We start from the raw sequence: 20,544 nt of genomic DNA, 5'->3' as shown, positions 1-20,544 counted from the left end.
ATCAAGTACAGGTACTGTTTTATTATTACAGAGAAAAGGGAATCATTTAACCATGAAATAAACCCAATAGGGCTGTTCTGCCCCCAATAAGGGGTAATTATATCTTAGTTGGGATCAAGTACAGGTACTGTTTTATTATTACAGAGAAAAGGGAAATAATTTTTAAAAATTGGAATTATTTGCTTATAATGGAGTCTATGGGAGATGGGCTTTCTGTAATTTGGACCTTTCTGGATAACAGGTTTCCAGATAAGGGATCCCATACCTGTATACCATTATACATAACAAAATATATATAGGGGGCATTTATTAACGTTCCTATTTCTTTTTTTTAATAATTCTTGTTTTTTATTTTGCACTAAAATTCAATTATTTATGTAAAAAAAACTTGATGACCATTTATTATATGTCAAAACTGTGACAAATCCCAAAGTAAAAACACGCCATCTAAAAGCTGGTGAGGTTATGTAGAAGTCAATGGAAGGTGTCGTAACAATCTTCATTTTCTTGAAGTTTCTTTTTGCTTTACGTTTCTCTTTTTTTTAAAAAATTGTTGCAGTTTTTAATAATTGAGCATAAACACGAATTTTAATAAATCTGCCCCTTAGTGTTTTAACTATACATTCAATCCATATATATTCCATAACTATTCAATCCATCAGTGGAAAACAACAAATGTTTGCTGGGGGCTTCACCAAATATTGAGAATGAAAAGGACCTAAATTATACAAATATACCTAGTGACTTGTCATCCCTGACAGCCCAAACCTGCTGCATTTCTCAGGACTTTAGAATTCTCCCACAGCTAAATTTGACAACAATTTTGTCAGAAGAATTTCTTTTTTAGCTATTAATAGTGTCCAAGAAGAATAACCAAATGCCTTTCTCTACAAACTTGTATTTGTGTGAAAATTTGTTTACAATATATCATCTACTAATCCATATGCTCTATGGGAGAGATATTTCAAATTTTTTAAAATTCCTCTGAAATTTTGCCGGTGAGAACATTTTTCAACTTTGAACCATTTTATTGTTTGTTGCATTTTCTAAAACCAGAAGATGCTCAAGAATATTTTTCAAAAAAGGTTACCATACATATTGATGGTAAAGCAACACAAGAATTCTTGATGACTTCTCAAGTTAAGGTTGGTATTGGCTATTCTAATGTATATGTGGGAAAGTCTGCCAACCAATATCTGGCAGATAGTGATAAGCAAATTTTTTCGGCAGGCATGGATTTGCAGCAAATTTCTGTGAAAATTCGGCGTGGAAAAATACGCCACGCATCAAAAAAAGGGCGCGGTTGCATCAAATTGGGCGTGGTCATGTAAAAAAAAAGACGCTGTCGACAAAAAAGATGCGACAAATGCATTTTCGGGAATTTTTCACTGTTTCACGAGTTTTCTTGCCGTGACAGATTTACTCATCACTACTGCCAGATAAACCCTTGGGGGTAGATTTACTAAAACTCTAACATTTCTCATTTTTTTAATTTTAAAATTCAAACAAACTTGCAAGAGACAGAAGTGAGAGTAAATCATTCATCTATTTCAGTTTTAGTTACAGAAATACATTGGGAGCAGTAACTATAGGGGAAGACAAATAATGGTTGTCGGCTTAAAACTTTCTTACTTTTTTCAAAAATAAATATAAAACCAGACCCTCACTCTGACCCTCTCTCTGACACAGACCTTTCTTTTGGAAAGAAAAGGCATTTTCTGGGACTCTGACAGTGTTTTTCAGAATGTTTGGGCCCCCCTCTTGCATTTTCCAGTGTGACATATACATAACAATTGTAATGGTTTCTTTGCTATAGCTAAAGGAGTATCCAGAACAACAAAATAACAGCCAACCTCTAGGCTGTCCCCCCCTGATTGGGATTGATGGAATTCTAAAACATGTTGCTCCCCAACCCCTTGGATGTTGCTCTCAGTGCCCCCAAACCAGGGAGTTATTTTTCAATTCCTGACTTGGGGGCAAGTTTTGGTTGAATAAAAACAAGATTTCCTACCAAATAAAGCCTCCTGTAAGCTGATAGTGTGCATAGAGGCCCCTAATAGCCAATCATAGCCCTTATTTGGCTCCTCCATGAACTTTTATGATGCCTGTGTTGCTCTCCAAGTCTTTTTACATTTGACTGTGGCTCACGAGTAAGAAAGGTTGGGGATCCCTGATCTAGACTGAGATTTGCAATAGTCTTTTGCATGGTACAGTGAGGCTCAAACAGCCCCTGTATGCAAGTTCATAGCAGCCTGGGTCCTTGCTTTTCCCTCAGAAAGAAAGATCCCCATCGGTACTGAAACTTCAGATGGTGTACAATGCAGCAATTCATTAAAAATATTGCTTTTTTTTTCATGGTAAGGGGGCGCTGAACCAATCCTTTGAAATGTATGCAATACACACAAACTGCACCCCACAAGTCTTTTTTAAAGAGCTGGCATTTGGGTCTAATATGTTTATATTTATTCCAGTGTTGTGAAAATTCTGCCTAAAGAAAAAAAAAAAACTGCAGGATTCTGAAAGCCATTAAATGTATCGCTTCCCCTCAGTTTGTTATTCTTATTTGTTATTCTTATTAAGTGTTGGTAATTTATTCTTTTCTCTTTATTAGGTATAATTGGAAAATCTATTATAACCATTAACTTAAGAATAAAAGATGCCACCGGTGCTTTGTCCTAGAAATTTGTTAGCGCAATATTATAAAATGGCATTGACTTCATAGTTCCTTCTTTTCTTCAGTAGGCAAGCCTGCCAACCCTGGCATCAAATGCTAATGTGGAGAATAACCAATGTTGTTTAATATATTTTTTTCATATAATAATATTAATTGAGACAATAGATCTATAATGTTATTCTAAAAGGGAACATTTATCTCATTGCATCATTAATATCATTGAGACATTAACCAGAGGACACATCAGCCTAAATGAAACCTTATAGCATTGCATAAAACCAATGGAATATACAATTGGAGCATAAGCAAGTAATTGTCTATTGATGTTAACTCTTGTGAGATACTGACACCAGAAATTAAACATTTTTTTTTTTAAATCTATCATGACATTGTCTTTACATGCTGTTTATAATTTTCCCATAAAAGTATTTGTCCAATGCTATCTGAGCCCCAATGTTCCGCTATGAGGGGGCAGCCATATTTACGCAGCAGGAGTCTGTCAGCATTAGAAGCTATAACAGACAGGCTGAGAAGGGACAATCAGGTCAGGAACAGTCAGGAATTTGGACAGAGGGGTTGCAGTAGAAGTGGTCTACTTGGATTTTGCCAAATATTTTGATACAATGACATAGTTAGGTTTTTTGGTCTTGGTGGTGCTGTTTAGTTAAAAAAAGTAAATGCACTGTGTTATGTATGTATGTATGTATAACGTTAATTATAAAGGATACACAGTGCTGTACAATCTTACAATACACAAAATTACACAGGGAGGGCAAGTGTTATAATAAATAAGTATAAATACACAGAGATTAAGTGCCATGTGGTATGAGACACAGAAGGAAGGAGGTCCCTGCCCCGTAGAGCTTACATTCTAGGTGGTTGGGTAACATACAGGCACAAATTGGTATGGGCATAGGCCCTTAAGTGAAGGACTTGGCAAAATAATGTTTTAGTGCTCCAGAAGGTAGAATCTGAGTTTTTTCTTAAAAAGAGTTAGTGAGTGTTCCCTACGGAGGGATTCACTGATGGAGTTCCAGAGGTAAGGAGCAACGAGATAGAAAGGTTTAAGACGAGAGAGTGCAGTGGGTGTGGATGGTGTAAAAAGATGGAGGTTCTGAGAGGTGCAGAGGAGACGACCAGGAATGCACAAGAATGTTCATTTCAGTGAGGAAATGCAGTGAGGAGCAGAATATTTCCAAAAAGATTTTAAATGCTATCCTTTGCTTCGCAGTCAGCTGTGTTAAAGATTTTACTTGGGACTGAACAGGTTATGAGTTCTGTAAAAACATACCCAGCCTTTGTTCCCAACTGCAGCCTAACACTCTAGGTTACAGATAAGGAGGAGTTCATACTATAGATACTTCTTTTTAAAACAACAGGAAAAATGAATTTCCTTTGCACTTTTTGGTACATTCACTGTTGTTTTTTATGGAAAGAAAAAGAGATAAAAATGTAAGAAATATTGTATGCCCACATCTTGTAACATCATAGTCAGATTTTAGGTGGAATGTTTCCTTCATAGAGTATTAAAGTTATGTTCTATATGTTCCTATGTTCTATACGTAAGGTTTCAGTTGTGCAAAGACAACTTGGTGGCAGGAGATTTGATAAAGGGCTTTAGTTCAGGTAACAACCATGCTGCCAGAAGTCAAGTTCATTGTTTTGCTGTTTCTAGATGTTGCTTCCTGGATTTTGCCATAAGCCAACTACATTTTTAATGCAATGTATTTTTCCACAGATGAGGGGTTGGCGTATATGTCAGGCATTATATAATCAGGCAGAGCCCACCATGGGAAGCTCATAGGATTTGCTAAGTCAGAATGCTAGCATGCACCTTTATTTTTAATGGCTGCATATATACCAGTTTAAGATTAATACAAAAAGAGAGTAATTTACCAACAGCAATTCCTTACATCCAGCTACTATGACACATAGTTATACAGTTAGATTAATAGAATTTTTGAAATGTTCTCTTCCAAAGTATGAATTCTCTTACAAGAAGGATCTTGCTTAATAGAATATTTCCCATATTCTGTGGTATAATGATGTAAAATAAGCCCGTCCTACCTAAGTGTGGCAGACATAAGATAACTTCAAGTCATGGGGTGTATTGATTAACATTCTCTTGCACAAATACCCTATGGCTGGAAAATACATGCAAAGACTCTGCTATATAAATATCTATAAATGGTTTGGACTATGGTGATGCATCTGATACACAAAAAAGTGCATTGCTTTCCAGTCCCAGATTCTTTATTTGTGTCGACTTTCTCTCTTATATATATATCTACACACTTTATAAGATTCCTACTACTACATAATACTTGAAGGATTCATAGACTTGTATTAGCATTAAAAAGTTCGACAAAGAAATCTCAAGATTTACAATGGAACTTATTGTATTATATGCTGACAGAAAATGGGTGAAAAATCACAACTTTCCAAATGTAACTTCATCATCAACCAAGTTAAACACTCATTTTAATGATTTATTTAAATACAGAGCATTCCCAGATGCAGTACAAACTAAGTTGTTTTGTGCTCCAGAAGAATAAATAATAGGTTTAAACATTGGAGACAATTTTCACACAGTTATAGTTTGTTCTCTGCTTTTACTTGCACATAAAACATTATTTTTGACACCTGAAGACCATTAGCATTCCTGTTCCGTAGATGTGCATTTCAGGTTGTGGCATGCAGCCGCAGTATAGGTACTGGAGTTCTGGTCAGATGCCAGATTTTATGAATGATCCTATTATTATGTTTAAGTCCTTTAGTAACCTTGGCTAAGCCGGAACATTGGCTGGGAGAACAAGAAACAAATGCTGCAATGGCTAAACCCAAAATACAAATTCTAACCTGTGACCACAAATATCATTTTAGGAATAAAAAGTGCAGTTTATGTAAAATGGAGAAATCATTGTGCTACATGTGTATAGCACTGCTTATAGTCCTGTATTCATCTGGATTATTATCTGAATTCATTTAAATAGTTCTTTAACAAAGACACAATCAAATGATATAGGTCTGGGATCTGTTATTTGGAAACCCATTATCCAGAAAGCTCCAGATTATGGTAAGGTCATCTGCCACAGACTCCATTTTACCCAAATAATTGAAAACTTTAAAACATATTTCCTTTTTATCTGTAATAATAAAACAGTACCTTGTACTTGAACCCAATTAAGGTATAATTAATACTTATTGGAGGCAAAACAATCCTGTTGGTAATAAATTATTTCTTAGTAGAAGGGGCACATTTATCAAAGTACGAATGATTCCGAATGCCAAAAAATTGTATTTATTCTAATTTATAGAACTGTGCGTATTTTCTGCTTTTTTTTCGTTAATTTGCTCAACTTTTTCATACTTTGCGTCAAATTTTACGTGACAAAATCGTATTTGTCGCACAGAGTACGAAAGTTTTGGATTCATTCAAGCTTCGGTATCGTGACTTTCCTTGGGCCAGGTTGGAGCTGCAGAGTGCCATTGAGCCCTATGGGAGACTTTCCTTGGGCTGGGTTGGAGCTGCAGAGTGCCATTGAGTCCTATGGGAGACTTTCCTTGGGCCGGGTTGGAGCTGCAGAGTGCCATTGAGCCCTATGGGAGACTTTCCTTGGGCCGGGTTGGAGCTGCAGAGTGCCATTGAGCCCTATGGGAGACTTTCCTTGGGCCAGGTTGGAGCTGCAGAGTGCCATTGAGCCCTATGGGAGACTTTCCTTGGGCTGGGTTGGAGCTGCAGAGTGCCATTGAGCCCTATGGGAGACTTTCCTTGGGCCAGGTTGGAGCTGCAGAGTGCCATTGAGCCCTATGGGAGGCTTTCCTTGGGCCGGGTTGGAGCTGCAGAGTGCCATTGATTCCTATGGGAGACTTTCCTTGGGCCGGGTTGGAGCTGCAGAGTGCCATTGAGCCCTATGGGAGGCTTTCCTTGGGCCGGGTTGGAGCTGCAGAGTGCCATTGATTCCTATGGGAGACTTTCCTTGGGCCAGGTTGGAGCTGCAGAGTGCCATTGAGCCCTATGGGAGACTTTCCTTGGGCCAGGTTGGAGCTGCAGAGTGCCATTGAGCCCTATGGGAGGCTTTCCTTGGGCCGGGTTGGAGCTGCAGAGTGCCATTGATTCCTATGGGAGACTTTCCTTGGGCCGGGTTGGAGCTGCAGAGTGCCATTGATTCCTATGGGAGACTTTCCTTGGGCCGGGTTGGAGCTGCAGAGTGCCATTGATTCCTATGGGAGACTTTCCTTGGGCCAGGTTGGAGCTGCAGAGTGCCATTGATTCCTATGGGAGACTTTCCTTGGGCCAGGTTGGAGCTGCAGAGTGCCATTGAGCCCTATGGGAGACTTTCCTTGGGCCGGGTTGGAGCTGCAGAGTGCCATTGAGCCCTATGAGAGACTTTCCTTGGGCCAGGTTGGAGCTGCAGAGTGCCATTGATTCCTATGGGAGGCTTTCCCTGGGCCAGGTTGGAGCTGCAGAGTGCCATTGAGCCCTATTGGAGACTTTCCCTGGGCCAGGTTGGAGCTGCAGAGTGCCATTGAGCCCTATGGGAGACTTTCCTTGGGCCAAGTTGGAGCTGCAGAGTGCCATTGAGCCCTATGGGAGACTTTCCTTGGGCCGGGTTGGAGCTGCAGAGTGCCATTGAGCCCTATGAGAGACTTTCCTTGGGCCAGGTTGGAGCTGCAGAGTGCCATTGATTCCTATGGGAGGCTTTCCCTGGGCCAGGTTGGAGCTGCAGAGTGCCATTGAGCCCTATTGGAGACTTTCCTTGGGCCGGGTTGGAGCTGCAGAGTGCCATTGAGCCCTATGGGAGACTTTCCTTGGGCCAGGTTGGAGCTGCAGAGTGCCATTGAGCCCTATGGGAGACTTTCCTTGGGCCGGGTTGGAGCTGCAGAGTGCCATTGAGCCCTATGGGAGACTTTCCTTGGGCCAGGTTGGAGCTGCAGAGTGCCATTGAGCCCTATGGGAGACTTTCCTTGGGCCAGGTTGGAGCTGCAGAGTGCCATTGAGCCCTATTGGAGACTTTCCCTGGGCCAGGTTGGAGCTGCAGAGTGCCATTGAGCCCTATTGGAGACTTTCCCTGGGCCAGGTTGGAGCTGCAGAGTGCCATTGAGCCCTATGGGAGACTTTCCCTGGGCCAGGTTGGAGCTGCAGAGTGCCATTGAGCCCTATGGGAGACTTTCCTTGGGCCGGGTTGGAGCTGCAGAGTGCCATTGAGCCCTATGGGAGACTTTCCTTGGGCCGGGTTGGAGCTGCAGAGTGCCATTGAGCCCTATGGGAGACTTTCCTTGGGCCGGGTTGGAGCTGCAGAGTGCCATTGAGCCCTATGGGAGACTTTCCTTGGGCCGGGTTGGAGCTGCAGAGTGCCATTGAGCCCTATGGGAGACTTTCCTTGGGTCAGGTTGGAGCTGCAGAGTGCCATTGAGTCCTATGGGAGACTTTCCTTGGGCCGGGTTGGAGCTGCAGAGTGCCATTGAGCCCTATGGGAGACTTTCCTTGGGCCGGGTTGGAGCTGCAGAGTGCCATTGAGCCCTATGGGAGACTTTCCTTGGGCCGGGTTGGAGCTGCAGAGTGCCATTGAGCCCTATGGGAGACTTTCCTTGGGCCGGGTTGGAGCTGCAGAGTGCCATTGAGCCCTATGGGAGACTTTCAAAATCATGCACTGAAGGTTCAAAGTCAGAAAGGTTTTCCTGCCATTTACGATCGTTCGCATATGAAAATTTTGTGACTTTCGGATCCAATACGATATTATCGTGACTATTTTGATTTTTTCTTTTTTTTCTTTTATTTGAAAGCAGTTTCAGAAATTATCAGAAATTATCGCATCTAATCCGAATTTTACCCATTTCAGGATTTAAACTCGTACTTTGATAAATCTGCCCCAAAGTGTGGAGATTCAAATTACAGAAAGATCCTTATCCCCAGGTCCCAAGAATTCTGGATAACTGGTATTATCCATGCATTTGCAACATACATATATGTAAAATTTGTATTTAAGCAAAGGTATTGCACTCAAACTTTATCTGCCTGTCTGTCTATCTACTGTATCTGTCTCTCTATTCATCTATCTGTCTCTCTGTCTGTCTCAGTCTGTATCTTCCATCCATCTTTCTATATATAAAGACATAGAGGGTAAATTCTGAGCAAGTTAATAAATAGCTAGGCGATACAAGAAGTTTATTTGGCATTGGCAAACAATATCTAACTTGACGGCTACTCCATGACAATGTTGTTGTATATACAGTATATATGTTGAGTCAATAAAAGCAATGTAGATTAGACTAGCATAGTGGGCACAGGGCTTGAGCCCCTGGGGAGGCTGGAGGCCAAAGATCCCTTTGAAGCGCATACTGTTTCCCGTTGGCTTGCCCTTACCCGTGCTAGTTTAAATGAACCCAGCAGTGCCTTGATAACCTTTTTTATAACATGTAATTATTTTCTACATTCTGATTATATGTTTTAACATACCCAAGCCAGCTTCTGAACAATATAATAAACGCTTACAAACCAACCCGCTCCTATTCACTCCTAACTGACCCTCGGCAGCCTCGCTGTGCTCCATTAAGATTCTGCTGACACTTTCTAAGCTCCCACGCATGCTTTTGTGTGCTTTCTCTCTGCTAAGCCAAATAGACTCTGGATAAAAACATCCATTAGCTTTGCTTGAAAGGTACACTATGCGGATTGTATTAAACAAATATTTTGTATGTTTTTTTTCTTTGTGTGGAAATGAGGCGCACTAATCTCTTTAGAGATGCTTATTTCAAAAATGACTGCTAGGAACAGCTTCCCATCTACAGAGCAACTAGTTCCGCAGTTTGCTCACTTAGGGGGTTATGTAATAAGAGGCACTAAGTTTGCCCAGGAGCAGTAACCCTTAGCAACCAATCAGCAGGTAGCATTTACTGGTCACATGTTAAAAAGCAAATATTTTATTTGTTGCTGTGGGTTACTGCTCCTGGGCAAACTTAGTGGCTTTTATTACATATGGCGCCTTATATGTAGTTACTGGGTAGTGTATAATACACAGACAGGCAGATTCAGTTATTTTCAAATTCATGTTTTTTTACACTCAATCACAAAAAAAACAATCAAGTTTATTTTTTGCAGACATATTTTTTTCACAATCTCTAACATATTTACGAAAAAATGTGATTTGGAAACTTGCTTGGGTTAAGGGATCACAAAAAAGGGATCACAAAAAAAAGAAATAGCTTGAATGTCCTACTTACTACTATAGAAACTCCAAAATGTTTTCCAATCACACTTCCCTTTGTTTAATAAAAATAGCACAGTGGTGCCTGATCCATAGATCCTAGAGACCACAAAACAAAAAAATGGCTTGGGAACTAACCCTATATATTCTGCCAGAGGGACACTCCCTTCCTTTGTCAGCATCTCGGGAGGCACTGCTGCCCTTTGTCAGAATTAAATTGCAGTCTTTTGGAATCAACTGGAACATGTCACTTTCAGTGTGCAACGCAGCAGGAACAGGTCATAATGTTAATTTACCCTGTAGATAACATTGTTTATCGGGGGTTCACAACCTTTTTTTACTTGTGAGCCACACCCAGATGTAAAAAGTGTTGGTGAGCCACACAAGCATGAAAATGTTCCTTGAGGATGCAAAATAAGGGCTGTGATTGGCTATTTGGTAGCCCCATGTGGCCTGCAGGAGGCCCTGCTTGGAGTAAAACTGTGTCTCTGTGCTTCCAAAACTTGCCTCCAACCAGAAATGTAAAAATGGGCACCTGCTAGTGAGGCCACTGGGAGCAACATCAAAGGTTGGGGGGGGGTGAGCAACATGTTGGGGATCATTGTTGTATATCATATCCTTTGTATTTGCTGCTTTTATTATTGGCAAAGCTAATACGACTCAAAGATGGGCTGATTATCACCCAGAACTGCATTTTTACTGTATTACTGTTTAAACAGATTTCATGATTTATGCCTCACGATTAGGACTGAATCTACCAATATATAGTTGAATATTATAATTTGTGTATTCAAATAAAAAGAGATGCTTCCTATGTGAACAAAAATTTTTTCTTATTCAGTTGTCCAGAGTGTTATGGTTACCTGATTTTAAGGGTTTGGATTTGGTTAAAGTTCAGCCTGTTACTACCTGCAACGTTTTGGTGACAAATTCATTGTGTATCTGTGTGCTTATCTACTACTTTCAAACTGGATATTACAAAACTGGATATTGCTAGGAATGTCAGTGACACTGCTCATGCTCAGTGCTCTTTGTGCTGTTGAGAAGCTATGCTAAGGGGTCCTCGCAAATCACTAAGGAAAAATGAGGTTTGTCTTTCGGAATTCTGATGCTAATTGCACTGTTTTCAGAGCTGCCATGTAATGAGAATATGAATTTATTACTATTGTAATAGTTACTGTATATTCTATATATACAGTTATATTGTATATATTGTATATATACAGTATATTGTGAGTGGGTCCCTAAGCTCAGGTAAGTGACAGCAGCACAGAGTATGGGCAGGGAATCAGTAGAAAAGAAGATGGGGGGCTACTGGGGCATCTTTGGGGCACAGATCTTCCCTGCTAAAGGGGGTTGCTTTGGGCTGGTACAGAAACCCAAAACATTATATGCAGCAATTTTACCCTCATTCTTTTTTAAACTTTAGGTCTCCTTCAAAAAATGAATAAAGAAGAAGAAGAAGAAAGAACCATTTGTACAATGTCAATTAGTCACTTTTCTATCAGTTTTCCAGTTTTTATCACATGATGATACTTATGCAATTGATTCTTTACCTGTAAATATACTTAATCTTTCTTATTAAACTACAAGCTAAGGCTTTACAATACACAGGGAAATGGAAATTAGTTTTGCTCAAAATGTCATAGGTTTTGATGGGGAAGGGTCAGTTTTTACATTATATACAGTGTGACCTCATCAAAAGAGAGGAAAATAAAATTCTTCTGGAAGATAAATTTCACTTTCAATTATTTACTAGTTACTAGATATGGTCATAATTTTAGGCTCATTTATAATATCAATGACAATAAAATGTATTAATACAAAACATGATTTATAGCAGGGGGCTGTATGTGCTTTGATAAATATAACAAACCTTCAAGATATTTTCTTCAAATAAATAAGAGTTATGATTGCTGCACAGGTATGAGAGCAAGGATGGATGAAGAATGAGCAGCGCTCTGGAACATTTCTCTTGGATCTTGAATAATGAATCAGTGTCAGCCATACATATTTTGCAGGGAATGGGGAATGATATAGTTAGGCTCGGCGTAATGGTACAACCCTATAAAATTATCCAGAAGGCTGCTTGTAATAAATGTTGGCACCAATACAAAACTGATATTTAAAAAATCATTTCACACTGCAGTTTACAATATGCCTATGCTATTTTTCACCTGCCTACACAACTGAGGAATCAGCTAATGAGACTTCCTTTTTAATAGACCCCATTCTTATATATTTTGGCAGACAAATCTAATTGCCTTAGATGCCTTATATGAGCAGGACCCTAGACGATGGGGTGGTAGTGGTAGCTAAAGTATTTGATACAGTACCACACAGAAGCTTGCAGGTTATTTATATAAGGGTACTGACACCCAGTAGCATAAAGTGAGAAAAGGCATTACTAAAAAGGCACAGTAGGAGAAAGGGGCCCAGGGCACACCTGCATTGTAATGCTGTGATAGTCTTTATTGCAACATTCCAGATAACAACAATGTTTGGGGAGGTTAACCTTCACTTCGTCAAGTGAGAAGTGCACAATAGTACCAACTAGAGATGCCAGGCATGGATTTGTGGCAAATTTCTGTGTTTCGACATTGGATTGGAGTTCAGTTAGGGGAAAAGAGTCTATACCCAAAACTAAAGGTCTCCTGGGTGGATTTGTTTTTAAATTTGTGCATCTTTGGTAGTAAGTAAAAAATTGGTACCCTGGGATATGTCTTTGTAAGAATTTTATATGTGTCTGGGTCAATTATACAATTTAGCACAGATACTTCTAAAAAGAAATGTACTGTATATACTCGAGTATAAGCCTAGTTTTTCAGCACCCAAAATGTGCTGAAAAAGTCACCCTCGGCTTATACTCGAGTCGGGTGCCATGGGTCCCTCTAGGCTAGCACCCTCTCTCCTTTGTGTGCAAATTAGGCCACCTGTAACCAGACCCTCCAGTGCCCTGGCCTAGGCTCCCACTAGCAATACTTATTTGCCCTTACATCTCCTCCGGGACTGGGTCTGCTGCCAGTTTGCCAATGTGCAATAAGCGGGGGTAGTACTCATATTGTTTTTGTTGACCCTCTTCTCCGCTTACAGAGCTAATTTACTGTTTTTCTTTGAAATAAATATTGAAAAACTTATACCCCACTGATGCCTCAATTTATGTAATTTTATTGGTATTTATTTTGATTATTAAAACTTAGCAGTAGCTGCTGCATTTCCCACCCTAGGCTTATACTCGAGTCAATACGTTTTTCCAGTTTTCTTAGGTAAAATTAGGTACCTCGGCTTATATTCGGATCGGCTTATACTCAAGTATATACGGTATGTGCTTCTTAATCGCAATAGTGGGATTAGTATCCAATTTTCTACAATGTCTTTCATTATTCAATTTACGCCAGACCTCAGTCTCATAATCCCTGGTATCCATTACAACTGTTCCACCACCTTTATCCTCTCATTTAATCATAACGGTGGTATCATTTTGTAGATGCGTTAATAAAGCTCTTTTTTCCTGCTTAGATTATCCTTATTTTGCCAAGTATTCAACGCAAACTGCTTATTGATATCCCTATTTACCACAGACATAATGGCATCCACTGATGCATTGTTTATAGAAGGATTAAAATTACTTCTAACTCCCAATTTGGATGAAATGTCAATACTATTGCATTTTATGTACACACAATTCACTATGTAATGAATACGGCACACCCCTATCTGCTTGGATGAAGGGTGGAGCATGGACTTTTTAAGGTTGGTACCATTGTGCAGTTGTCACCTGATGAAGAGAAGTGTAACCCCCCTCAAACATTGTGCTTATCTGTAATGCTACAATAAAGACTGTCACAGCATTACTGCATTGGTGTGTGCTTGGCCCCTTTATTCTACAACTACTATGATGTCACGTGGACATACTTGTTGGACTTGTACAACCACAATTATGTTTAAGAGTTGAAACTGTGGTGATGATAAACTTGTAGCTAATAAACTTGGCTGTAGCAAGCAATGCCAGGCAGCAGCTGCAAGGGCAAACAAGGTTTTGCGCTGTATTAAAATGAGCATTGATTCCTGGGTGGAGGGAGGTCTAGCACTTAACAGAGCACTGGTGAGGCTCCATCCTAGTGTTCAAAAAGGATATTACTGAATTGAAGAGAGTCCAAAGAAGGGCGACTAAGCCGAGAAAATACAGGGTTACTGAAAATAGCTCTTAGTAAAAGTTGACCAGGGAGTGGATCTTGGATTCAGGAAGCAATTTTTCCCCCTCTGGGGCTTCAGGTGCTGTTTTTTGCCTTCCTTTGGATCAAAAAGCAGTTAGGCAGGTTTCACTTAGACATTGAACTCGATGGACATGTGTCTTTTTTCAACCTATGAAACTATGACTTTAGAATGTAAGCTCTTTTGGGCAGGACCCTTTTTACCTTAATAATTGGTTGTTTTTGTATGTTTTCCTGCAAAATAATAATACTAATGACTATGATACAGGTACATTTGAAATTCAAAAAGATTAGAGAAAACTGTTTTTGTTGTGTTTTTGTTGAGAATCTTAAAATTTAATAAACAGACCCTTCTTTGTTTCAGCTTTTTTTCATAAACCACTTTGTCACAGGAAGAGTCTCGCCCTGACACTCATTGGCTTATAATGTCAAATAAGAGGAAGGACTGTAACTTGAGACTTTTTTTTATTAATCTCACATTTTATTAATTTCACATTTTCTACAATATTTATTCATATAAAATGGACAGTTAGCAAATAATAGAAAATAACAGAATTTAAAACAGTTTTGCTCATCCAGTGTTTATAGGTTTATATATTCTTTTGTCTTTCTTTTTTATGGACCCAACAAACTATAGGGGAAACAATAGGGGAAGTAAAACCTGTGCACGTTTTTAATAAGAGAAGAAGTTATATGATAGTCCTGGTCTCCAACCTTTGCTGCACTTAATAACGGCTATATAAATGAGTCAGAAAACCATTTGGGACTGCAATTTTCAAACCAATTGCGTACCATGAAATTCTGCTGCCAAGAGCATTTTCTGAACATAACATTTGGGGAGAGATGATGATGTTTCAGCAGGAGCGGTTCTCTTTATGAAAAAAGACTATTACTTTGAATATACAAAGGTAATAAATGTATTCTGTTTTATGCACTTTATTTACATGAGGAATATTTAAAAATTAACCAGCGATTTTACATCTTTTTCCTTTCAGTAATTTGTAAAAATAAGTTGAATTTTATGTGCAAACGCTGGAAAAAACCACAGTTGCAACACATGCATGGTCTTGTTTTAATATAATATAATTGAACAGATGCCAAAAGGGTTAGTGGTGTTGTCTCGGGATAAACATGTACTGCTGCCAGGGTCGGACTGGGCCGCTGGGGCACCAGGAAAAAACCCGATGGGCCCCGCTATGATGGGCCCCTGGCGGCCCAGACCAGATCCCCACAGGGTGCTTCACCGTTCCTCTGGTCTCCCCCCACCCCCGACAAGCTGCAGGTAAGTTTCTATACAGGTGGGGGGGGCTGTGGGGAGGTGTGTGAAGGCCACAGTAAAGGCCATTAGGGGTGCAGGGGACCCTGAGGCAGAAGCCCTGGTGGGCCCTGCACCCCTCAGCCCAACTCTGACTGCTTCCTATTTTGTGCTAGTTGCCTTGTGGGGCACAATGTCTGCAAAATTGCCCCTTTTGTTTCCTTTTACACTACTCTAAATTCTGCGCAGGCCCCAGTTTCATAAATTACTTTTCACCGTCCACGAGAAATACACAATTTTTTTGCCTGATAAAGATTAATGCAAAATTTGAATTTTCACAAGTGGCAAAAAAGGTAGAAAAAAAGTAAAATGTCCATTGACTCCAATGCATTCAGTGCAAGAAATAAAGCCCATTGATTTCAGTGCATTTGACCAGAGGAAAAAAGGCCACTAACTCCAATGCATTTGGTGTGAGAAAAAAATGCCCATGTCATCTATAGCAATCAGCAGAAGGAGACATATATTGGTCAACTGTTTGAAAGTATTTTTCTTATTAGTGGCTGTGGGTTGCTAGACTTGTTGTCTGTTACATTCCCTCACTAGAACAATGACATGTGGGATGTTGAAGCTACAGTGCTGTGTAATGAATTGCCCAATTCATTAACCAATAATTTAAGAGAGATAATTTATAGGAAATTAAAGACTGGGTGATCTGATTTAACTTGTGTAATTAATTCATGTATTCCATAAATTAATTAAAACATTGTGTAGTTGTGTAATTAAAAGAAAAGCAAAGAATGATGAAAAAGCAAAGAATTTGTGGGATGCCTGATTAAAATGATAATGATCTTTGTCTACCTTGTTCTTATATGAGAGTAAAATATCTAATTAGATTCTCTTGGCACAATGGTTTTTAAAGTTCTAATAACTGATTAGAATGTATTAGAGTATGGGAAAACCACTTGTTAATGGACTACTATATAAATAAAGCACTGATTTCCTGGTTAGATCATTTGTCATATGAGAGTAAGAATTATGAAATGTTCTGCTTGGCAAACAGGTCATGGATGAGACGTTCGGCAGGATCATTAGGCATAAGAGGCTAAGGGAGTTGATATTTTAATTTGAAACAAATAAGCAAATAAGCATAGTTAGGCAGAACTGGCTCAGCTATAGAAGCTAAAGAGTGCTTCCAGGTTTTAGTGTATTGCACCTAATGCAACAAGGCGTAGCCCTTATAAATCAAGATATTTGGTTTTAGTAACGACATCAAGTTGGATGCCACTCCAAGATCCTCGAGCTGCAAATGTGTGTTTTAATATCAGGCGTCATCATGTAAATGCAGATATGGGATCTATCATCCATAATGTTAATGCAGATATGGGATCTATCATCCATAATGTTAATGCAGATATGGGATCTATCATCCATAATGTTTGGGACCTAGTGATTTCTGCATAACAGGACTGTATGTAGTGTAGAACACCATGTAACAGTAACACCAAAAAATGAAAGTGTATAAAAGTAATTACAATATAATGTACTGTTACCCTGCATTGCTACAACTGGTGTGTTTGCCTCAGAAAGACTACTATAGTTTATATAAGTAAGCTGCTGTGTAGCCATGGGGGCAGCCATTCAAAGGAGAAAAGGCACAGGTTACTTAGCAGATAACAGATAAACCCCCATTATATGGGGCTTATCTACTAGTTATCTGCTATGTAACCTGTGCCTTTTCTCCTTTTTTCCAGCTTGAATGGCTGCCCCCATGGCTACACAGCAGCTTATTTATATAGAAGCTTTTCTGTAGCAAAAACACCAGTTTTTTTGCAGAGCAACAGCACATTATATTTTAATTACTTTAAAACACTTTAATTTTTTGATGTTACTGTTCCTTTAAAGCTGCTAAAACATATACAGTACAGTGAAACCTCAATTTTACATACCCTAATTTTAAATTTTTCCTTATTTCTCATCGTTGTTTTTTGGTCCCACCAATATATAATACATAATGTATTTCTCTGATTTTACATTTTGCCATATTTTACACTATTTTTTTCTAGTCCACTGAAAAATGTAAAATAAGGGTTCTACTCTTAAATGGAACAGTAGAGAGAGGGAGAGAGTAGGGGAGCTCAGCACAATCTAAAGTTTATAATACCAACAAATTAGTAACATCTTTATTAAAATAATAGAATAGATGTTAAATAGTCTTTTAAGTTCCCACAATTCTTTGAAGAATTCTTTGAAGTTTGTGCTTAATAAAGATATATAGGTAGTTGCGGCTTAACAACACCTGGAGGGAAAAAAAGTTGCCTATTCCTTAGCTAAGGAAACACATGAAATATTACATTAACTTTAATTATGCTAGATTTGCCTAGGATACGTCGCTTATAGCCAATATCATTAAGCAGGCCTGGGAAAGAAGTGCTATCACTTCTATGAATTTACCCATTTGGCCGTAGGGGCTGCAAAGATATTACAACTTTTAGTTGACTGATAATTTGATGACGTATGAGACTTGCAATTCAGTTTGGTATTGGTGGAAGTTATGTAATCAGTCTTTAAATAAAATGTTAATAATCCCTGTACTAGTTTCAACTGGCTTCCTATATAATTGCGAAATATAATTACTAGCACTGCACAGACTGCCTAAAGAACAGACCGTGTGAAAGAAACAAAAAACGAAATGACCTGCTGCAAACTGATGGAAGAGAAGGGTTTCACATACCATCCAAAGACTATTTAAATTTAAACATTGAGAAAAATAATTTCTTTAATATTTTAAACACACGCCTATTAAACATGTATAGATTTCTAATATTTTTCTCAACACTGTATAAGTACCAAAGGAAGCAATAGAAACATAGTGGCAGGGTCAGAAGGTCCTACTCATGCAGATACTGGCACACAACATTTATTGAAAGCCACAGTTGTCCTCCTCATGGAAAAAGCAAAAAAAAGATTTGTGAAACGGTGAAAAATTTGTGAAACTGGGGTAAAGTCGCGCAACAATTTTTTTTTTTGACGCAGGCATCAATTTCTTGTTGCACAGCGAATTTCTCCGCGGCGAATTTTGATGCCCATTTTGCAAAAAAATCAGACAGTGGCAAAACATGGAAATTTGCCGCGAATCAATGCCTGGTGAATTATTTCCCCATCACTACCGGATCCCCTTATCATTTAGTAAATGGAAGGCAATGATGTGCAAATGTATGTATGTATAACTTTATTTATAAAGCACCACAAGGGTACGCAGCGCTGTACAGTCTTACAAAATACAGAATTACACACAGGGAGGACAAGTGTTATAATAAATACAATAAATAAGTATAAATGCTGATATATATATATATATATACACACACACACATATTGCTCAACTGTTTGAAAGCATTTCTCTTATTAGTGGCTATGTTTTGTTTGACTGTTTGTGTCTTTTATTACATTCCACCACTTAAACAATGACATGTGAGTTGTTTAAGCTTTAGGGATACCTAAGAAACTCCCTTCATTTTACTGAGTAGGAGTCACATGAAGTGCATGCTTTCTTACAGGTATAGGACCCATTATCCAGAATGCTCAGGACCAAGGGTATTCCGGATAAGGGGTCTTTCTTTTATTTGGATCTCAATACCTTAAAGGAACAGTAACACTAAAAAATAAAAATGTTTTAAAATAATTAAAATATAATGTATAGTTGCCCTGCACTGGTAAAAGTTGTGTGTTTGCTTCAGAAAGACTACTATAGTTAATAGAAATAGCTGTTGTGTAGCCCCGGGGGCAGCCATTTAAATTGAAAAAAGGAGAAAAGGCACAGGTTACATAAGAAGATAACAGATAAACTGTGTAGAATACAATGGGAATCTATGCTACTTATCTGTTAACTGCTTAGTAACCTGTGCCTTTTCTCCTTTTTTCAATTTAAATGGCTGCCCCCATGGCTACACAGCAGGGTATTTATATAAACTGTAGTAGTGTTTATGAAGCAAACACACAACTTTTACTGGTGCAGGGCAATAGTACATAATATATTTATTATTTTTATACACTTTCATTTTTTGGTGTTACTGTTCCTTTAAGTCTACTAAAAAATAAAACATGAATTAAACCCAACAGGATTGTTTTGCATCCAATAAGGATTATTTATATCTTAATTGGGATGCATTACAAGGTACGGTTTTATTTCTACATAGAAAAAGGAAATCAGTTTTAAAATTCTGAATTATTTGCTTATAATGGAGTCTATGGGAGACAGGCTTTCCGTAATTCGGAACGTTCTGGATAACGGGTTTCCGGATAAGGGGTCCGATACCTGTAATATGAGTAAGGGGCACAGAAACAGAATGGTTGTGACAGCTGAAATATATTGACAAGCTGTTTTGTAGCCTAGATTCCCAACATTTGGTGCTGACCTGACCACAAAGGGAGACCCAATTAATGGATAGATGTAGTCTGATGGACTCCCTGTTCGCGGGCAACTAATCTCCCCGAGTTGCCTTCCCCCTGCCATCCCACCGGCGAACATGTAAGTCGCCGGCGGGATGGCAGACGCGGCGGTGCGATTTCGCGAGGCGAGGCCGCGGGCGACTAATCTCCCCGTGTGCCAGAGCCCTAAAGGTGAGCTGTGGGGTTAATCATTTGTTTCCATCCTAGATAATTCTGGACCCATAGCAGGGTGACTTTCAGAGTTTTTATTTATTTAACGGAATGCAAGAAGCTGAGAGTAAGTCTTCCATTAGTAATTCATTTCTGTAAATGTTTTATTACTGGACTATAATCAAACAGCTCTCCAATAATTGCCCTTTGTTTTATTACTATGGAATAGGAGTGTATCACATTATCTCCTTCAGTGCAGTTAACTAATATCTATGTGTTTCTCTGTTTAAACAATGAATTCATATGTTGTTGTGCTTATAGCACAGCCAAATAAAATGAAATGGGTTATTACTCATACAAAAGGTTGAAGTTGATGGACAGCTGTCTGTTTCAGCCTCTGTCGTATGTATATGTAAATATGTATAACCTTTGTGATTGTAGAACAAGTCTTGCTTTCACACAAAATAAAGAAAAAAAGCAAAACCTTTAGGCATAATTCTACACCTTTAAAAGAAAACTAACAACAGAAAGCAAAATTGTTCAGATGCGCCCACGCGTTTCACATTATTTGACTTGGCCTTTTCCAGTCTCTCA

This window comes from Xenopus tropicalis, chromosome 1 (assembly GCF_000004195.4).
Source record: "Xenopus tropicalis strain Nigerian chromosome 1, UCB_Xtro_10.0, whole genome shotgun sequence".
Lineage (NCBI taxonomy): Eukaryota > Metazoa > Chordata > Amphibia > Anura > Pipidae > Xenopus > Xenopus tropicalis.
Note: the sequence above shows the minus strand (reverse complement) of the source record.